General features: G+C 46.6%; 1 non-coding gene across 1 annotated transcript; it reads left to right on the top strand.

The window, feature by feature from the left end:
- On the top strand, positions 1-95 carry trnai-uau (transfer RNA isoleucine (anticodon UAU)). Its single transcript has 2 exons — positions 1-38; positions 60-95. It is a non-coding gene; the product is annotated as a tRNA-Ile (tRNA).
- The last annotated feature ends 7,502 nt before the right edge of the window (positions 96-7,597 follow it).

The raw sequence follows: 7,597 nt of genomic DNA on the forward strand, positions 1-7,597 counted from the left end.
GCTCCTGTGGCGCAATCGGTTAGCGCGTGGTACTTATACAGCAGTGCAATTAATGAGCTATGCCGAGGTTGTGAGTTCGAGCCTCACCTGGAGCACAGAATTTTAGACACGGGGAGCAATGAGAAACAGCTGCACAGTGCAGAGAGCAGTCATTCGTCAGTCTGAACTGGCCAGAAGAAGGGGAACAATACAACTGTGAGGTGACATCAAAGGAACAGGAGCCACGTGCAGTGAGAGCACTGCAAAACTTCATGGTTATTTCCAGCAGAGAAGCAGACAACTCGGTCCATGCCATTTCTGCACAGAGCAACGCAGTCAGGCTCGATGCCCGTAGCCCTGCAAGTCTGCTTTTCTCAGAATTCCTCCTGAAGGCATTGATCATTTTTGCTTCTACCACTCTTGTGGGCAGCGAGTTCCAGGTCATTATCACTTGAAATATAAAAACAGTGCTTCCTCATACTCCCCAACATCCTTTTTTTCCACAGAACTGGCAATTTGTGGTCGCTACTCCTTGTGCAGTCTGTTAATGGGAACAATTTTTCCTTGTCTAACTTATCCAAGCCTGTCATAATCTGGTACACTTCTATTAAAATCTCCCCTCAATCTCTTTTGTTCTAAGGAGAACAACCCCAGCTCTGCCAACCTAAAATAAAAGCAAAATACTGTGGATGCGAACCTAACATTGAAACTAAAATGCTCCATCCCTGGAACCCTTCTCCTAAATCTCCTCTAAACCCGCTCAAGGACCCTCATATCATAGAACATAGTACATAGAACAGTACAGCTCAGTACAGGCCCTTCGGCCCACGATGTTGTGCCGACACTTTTACCTGCTCTAAGATCAAACTACCGACATACCCTTCATTCTACTATCATCCATGTACCTATCCAAGAGGTTAACAGTTAGAGGTGGGAAGAGGTCAGTGCAGGGATCTCCTGTGGTCGTTCCCCTCAACAACAAGTATACAGTTTTAGATACTGTTGGGGGGGACGGCCTATCGGGGGCAGGCTGCAGTGACCGGGCCTCTGGCACGGGGTCCTGCACTGTGGCTCAGAAGGGAAGGAGGGAGAATGGGAGAGCACTAGTCATCGGGGACTCGATGGTGAGGAGTACGGACAGGCGGTTCTGTGGGCGCAGGCGAGACGCACGGATGGTTTGTTGCCTCCCTGGTGCCAGGGTCCGTGATGTTTGTGATCGCGTCTTCAGGATCCTTAAAGGGGAGGGGGAGCAGCCAGAGGTCGTGGTGCACATTGGCACCAACGACGTAGGAAGGAAGGGTGGCACAGATGTTAGAAGTGAGTTTAGGGAGTTAGGCTGGAAGCTGAAAGCTCGGACGGACAGAGTTGTTATCTCTGGTTTGTTGCCGGTGCCACGTGATAGTGAGGCTAGGAATAGGGAGAGAGCACAGCTGAACACGTGGCTGCAGGAATGGTGTAGGAGGGAGGGCTTCCAGTTCTTGGATAATTGGACTGCATTCTGGGGAAGATGGGACCTGTTCAAACAGGACGGGCTGCATCTGAACCAGAGGGGCACCAATATCCTGGGAGGGAGGTTTGCTAGTACTGTTCGGGAGGGTTTAAACTAGTTTGGGAGGGGGATGGGAACCGGACTTGTAATCCAGGGACCAGTGGGTCCACTCAGAAAGACAAAAAGTGTAGTGAGGTATTGGGGAAGGTAGCACTGTCGCAGAGGACAGATGGGCACGGAGAAGGGTTAAAGTGCGTATACTTCAACGCAAGAAGCATCAGGAATAAGGTGAGTGAATTGAAGGCGTGGATGGGCACTTGGGACTACGATGTTGTGGCCATCACTGAAACGTGGATAGGTGAGGGGGAGGAATGGTTTTTGGAGGTACCTGGTTATAGATGTTTTCATAAGATTAGGAATGGTGGTAAAAGAGGTGGGGGGGTGGCATTGTTAGTTAGAAATAGTGTAACAACTGCTGAAAGAATTTTCGAGGAGGATCTGCCGACTGAGGCACTGTGGGTTGAGGTCAGGAACAGGAAAGGAGCAGTCACCTTGATGGGAGTTTTCTATAGGCCCCCCAATAGCAGCAGGGAGGTGGAAGAGCAGATTGGGAAACAGATTTTGGAAAGGAGCAGAAGTCACAGGGTAGTAATTATGGGGGATTTCAACTTCCCAAATATTGATTGGCAACTCTTTAGATCGAATAGTTTGGATGGGGTAGTGTTTGTGCAGTATGTCCAGGAAGCTTTTCTGACTCAGTATGTAGACTGCCCGACCAGAGGGGAGGCAATATTGGATTTGGTACTAGGTAATGAACCAGGGCAAGTGATAGAGCTGTTGGTGGGCGAGCACTTTGGAGATAGTGATCACAATTCTGTAGCATTCACTGTGGTAATGGAGAGGGATAGGTATGTGCAACAGGGCAAGGTTTACAATTGGGGGAAGGGTAGATATGATGCTGTCAGGCAGGAACTGAGAAGCATAAGTTGGGAGCATATGCTGGCAGGGAAGGGCACGGTCGAAATGTGGAACTTTTTCAAGGAGCAGATAGTAGGGGCCATTGATAAGCATGTCCCTGTCAGACAGGGAAGGGATGGTCATGTGAGGGAACCGTGGTTGACAAGAGAGGTTGAGAGTCTTGTTAGGAAGAAGAAGGATGCGTATATAAAGTTGAGGAAAAAGGGCACAGGCATAGCTCTGGAGGGATACAAGATGGCCAGGAAGGATCTGAAGAAAGGGATTAGGAGAGCTAAGAGAGGGCATGAAAAATGCTTGGCGGGTAGGATAAAAGAAAACCCCAAGGCCTTTTACGCGTATGTCAGAAATATGAGGATGACTAGGGGGACCGTAGGTCCGGTCAAGGACAATAGCGGGAGACTGTGTGTTGAGCCGGAAGAGATAAGTGAGGTTTTGAATGAGTACTTCTCTTCGGTATTTACGAATGAGAAGGGGTGTATTACTGAAGAGGACGGTGGGAAGCAGACTGGTAAGCTCGAGGAAGTGCTCGTTAGGAGGGAAGATGTGTTGGGGTTTTTGAATAACTTGAAGATAGACAAGTCTCCCGGGCCTGACGGGGTATATCCAAGGATGTTATGGGAAGCAAGGGATGAAATTGCAGAGCCGCTGGCAATGATCTTTTCATCTTCTCTGCTGACGGGGGTGGTACCAGGTGATTGGAGGGTGGCAAATGTTGTGCCCCTGTTCAAGAAAGGGAATAGGAACAACCCTGGGAATTACAGGCCAGTTAGTCTTACTTCGGTGGTAGGCAAGTTGATGGAAAAGGTGCTGAGGGATAGGATTTCTGAGCATCTGGAAAGACACTGCTTGATTCGGGACAGTCAGCACGGTTTTGTGAGGGGTAGGTCTTGCCTCACAAGCCTGATTGAATTCTTTGAGCAGGTGACCAAGCAAGTGGATGAGGGTAAACCAGTGGATGTGGTGTACATGGATTTTAGTAAGGCATTTGATAAGGTCCCCCATGGTAGACTTATGGAGAAAGTCAGGAGGCATGGGATAGTGGGGAATGTGGCCAGTTGGATTAAGAATTGGCTAACTGATAGAAGGCAGAGAGTGGTCTTAGATGGTAAATACTCAGCCTGGAGCCCAGTTACCAGTGGCGTGCCGCAGGGATCAGTTCTGGGTCCTCTCCTGTTTGTGATTTTTATTAACGACTTGGATGAGGAAGTCGAAGGGTGGGTCAGTAAATTTGCAGATGATACAAAGGTTGGTGGAGTTGTGGATACCGAGGAGGGCTATTGTCGTCTGCAAAGGGACTTGGATAGGTTGCAGTGCTGGGCTGAAAAGTGGCAGATGGAGTTTAACCCTGAAAAGTGTGAGGTCGTCCATTTTGGAAGGACAAACATGAATGCAAAATACTGGGTTAACGGTAGGGTTCTTGGGCATGTGGAGGAGCAGAGAGACCTTGGGGTCTATGTGCATAGATCATTGAAAGTTGCAACTCAAGTGGATAGGGCTGTGAAGAAGGCATATGGGGTGTTAGCGTTCATTAGCAGAGGGATTGAATTTAAGAGCCGTGAGGTGATGATGCAGCTGTACAGGACCTTGGTAAGGCCTCATTTGGAGTACTGTGTGCAGTTCTGGTCGCCTCATTTTAGGAAGGATGTGGAAGCCTTGGAGAGGGTGCAGAGGAGATTTACCAGGATGTTGCCTGGAATGGAGAATAAGTCTTACGAGGAAAGGCTGAACATTCTAGGCCTCTTCTCATTAGAAAGGAGAAGGATGAGGGGTGACATGATAGAGGTTTATAAGATGATCAGGGGAATAGATAGGGTAGACAGTCAGAAACTTTTTCCCCGGGTGGAGCAAAGCGTTACAAGGGGTCATAAATTTAAGGTGAAGGGTGGGAGATATAAGGGGGATGTCAGGGGAAGGTTCTTTACCCAGAGAGTGGTCGAGGCATGGAATGCCTTGCCCGGGGAAGTTGTTGAGTCAGAAACTTTAGGGACTTTCAAAAGGCTTTTGGATAGGTATATGGATAAAGGAGAATGATGGGGTATAGATTAAATTGTCCTTGACAGAGGACAAAGGATCGGCACAACATTGTGGGCCGAAGGGCCTGTTCTGTGCTGTATGTTCTATGTTCTATGTTCCTTAAATGTCCCTAATGTATCTGCTTCTACTACCACCGTTGGCAGTGCATTCCACGCACCCACCACTCTCCGTGTCAAGAACCTACCTCTGACATCTCCTCTAAACCTTCCTCCTGTCACCTTAAAATTATGCCCCCTGGTGATAGCCCTTTCTGCCCTGGGAAAAAGTCTCTGGCTATCCACTCTATCTATGCCTCTCATCATCTTATCCACCTCTATCAAGTCACCTCTCATCATTCTTCGCTCCAATGAGAAAAGCCCGAGCTCCTTCAACCTTTCTGCATGAGACATGCCCTCCAGTCCAGGCAGCATCCTGGTAAATTTCCTCTGCAAACTCTCTAAAGCTTCCACATCCTTCTTATAATGACGCGACCAGAACTGAACACAATATTCCAAGTGTGGTCAAACCAGGGCTTTATAGAGTTGCAGCACAACCTCGCTGCTCTTAAACTCAATCCCCCTGTTAACGAAAGCCAACACACCATATGCCTTCTTAACAAACCTATCAACTTGGGTGGCACCTTTGAGGGATCTATGGACATGGACCCCAAGATCCCTCTGTTCCTCCACACTGCCAAGAATCCTGTCTTTAAGCCTGCATTCTGCATTCAAATTCGACCTTCCAAAATGAATCACTTCACACTTTTCCTGGTTGAACTCCATCTGCCACTTCTCAGCCCAGCTCTGCATCCTGTCAATGTCCCGTTGCAACCGACAACAGCCCGCCACACTATCCACAACTCCAGCAACCTTTGTGTCATCGGCAAAATTACTAAACCAACCTTCCACTTCCTCATCCAAGTCATTTATAAAAATCACAAAGAGCAGAAGTCTCAGAACAGATCCCTGCAGAACACCACTGGTCACCGAGCTCCAGGCTGAATACTTTCCACCTACTACCACACTCTGTCTTCTATGGGCCAGCCAATTCTGTATCCAGACAGCCAAATTTCCCTGTATCCCATGCCTCCTTACTTTCTGAATGAGCCTACCATGGGGAACCTTATCAAACGCCATGCTAAAATCCATATACACCACATTCACTGCTCTTCCTTCATCAATATGTTTTGTCACATCCTCAAAGAATTCAATAAGGCTTGGGAGGCATGACCTGCCCCTCACAAAGCCATGCTGACCGTCTCTAATCAAACTATACTTTTACAAATAATCATAAATCCTGTCTCTCAGAATCCTCTCCAATAATTTGCCCACCACCAAGGTAAGACTGACTGGTCTGTAATTCCCAGGGTTATCCCTATTCCCTTTCTTGAACAAGGGAATAACATTTGCCACCCTCCAATCATCTGGTCCCACTCCAGTGGACAGTGAGGACGCAAAGATCATCAAAGTTCTCCCTGTGTCTGCGTGGGTTTCCTCCGGGTGCTCCGGTTTCCTCCCACATGCCAAAGATTTGCATGTTGATCGGTTAATTGGCCATTATAAATTGCCCCTAGTATAGGTAGGTGATAGGGAAATATAGGGACAGGTGGGGATGTGGTAGGAATATGGGATTAGTGTAGGATTAGTATAAATGAGTGGTTGATGGTCGGCACAGACTCGATGGGCCGAAGGGCCTGTTTCAATGCTGTATCTCTGAACTAAACTGAATCATCGCCAATGGCACGGCAAATTCTTCCCTCGCTTCCCGTAATAACCTTGGGTATATCCCTTATGGCCCCGGGGACTTATCTATCATCATGTCTTTCAAACTTTCCAGCATATCCTCCTTCTTAACATCAACCTGTTCGAGCATATCAGCCTGTTCCACGCTGTCCTCACAAACGACAAGGTCCCTCTCACAAGTGAATACTGAAGCAAAGGATTCATTAAGGACCTCCCCTACCGATATCGTTCCTGAAATGTGGTGACAAGAGCGGGACATAGTTGTGGCTAACCAGAGCCTTATAAAGGTTCACCATAATTGTACTGAGTACTTCTTTTTATTAAGCCTAAGATTCCTTATGCTTCACTAACTATTCTCTCAGTATATCTTGCCACCTTCAAAGATCTATGCACCAGCACTCCCAGGTCACTCTGTTCCAGCACGCTCTTTCGAACTATGCTATTACGTCTACATTGCCTCTTCTTAATTCTTCTGTCAAAATGCATCACTTCACACTTGTGAGGATAAAATTCTATCTGCCACCATTCTGTCCATTCTACTGTCCTATCTATGGCCTGTTGTAGGCTGTTCATATTATGCTCACTGGTTGCTGCAGCTCCAAGTTTGGTGTCATCATCAAATTTTGAAATTGTGCTATCTATTCCTGGGTTCACGTCATTTACATGAAAAACAAAAATCAGCACTGACCCTTGGGGAACATCACTATCTAACATCCTGCAGTCTGAAAAACAACCATTTTCTTTGACTTGTTGTTTTCAGTCCTTAAGCCAATATTTTATCCAACTGGACACTGACCGTCCTATTCCATGAGTCACAATTTTATTAACAAGCCTTTAATGTGGTACCTTATCAAATATTTTATTAAAATCCATATAAACAACATTCAGCACACTCCCTTCATCAAAATTCTCCTTTACTTCATAAAAAAATTCAATTAAATTTGTCATGCATGATTTATCTTTTACAAATCCATGCTGGTTATTTTAATTACCTCGAACCTCTCGACTGTAAATTGATATTTTCCCTGACTATTGTTACGAAAATCTTACCCACTACTGATGTTAAACCAACTGGCCTGTAATTGCGACGACTGACCTTACACATTTGTTGGCACCTTCTCTGGCACCTTCTATCCTGACTCAAATTTCCAGAACTTGTGGAAAGACCTTGACCCATCTTGGACTGAGTCTGAGGAGAGGTTTCTCCAACAGAGGCTGATTTTGACCTCGAGCTACATTTGAAATTTCCATTTCATCAGACATGTCTCTCTAACTGTGCCTTGGATCTGAACTCAAACATTTTCTTGCACAAGTTTCGGGCATGAGTAACTATTGGTGCTCAACTCGTAACAAAACTATCTGATTTATCAGACACATTTGATTCTTTCCAACTTCC

The sequence above is a fragment of the Heterodontus francisci genome, unplaced genomic scaffold (assembly GCF_036365525.1).
Source record: "Heterodontus francisci isolate sHetFra1 unplaced genomic scaffold, sHetFra1.hap1 HAP1_SCAFFOLD_526, whole genome shotgun sequence".
NCBI classification, from domain to species: Eukaryota; Metazoa; Chordata; class Chondrichthyes; order Heterodontiformes; family Heterodontidae; genus Heterodontus; species Heterodontus francisci.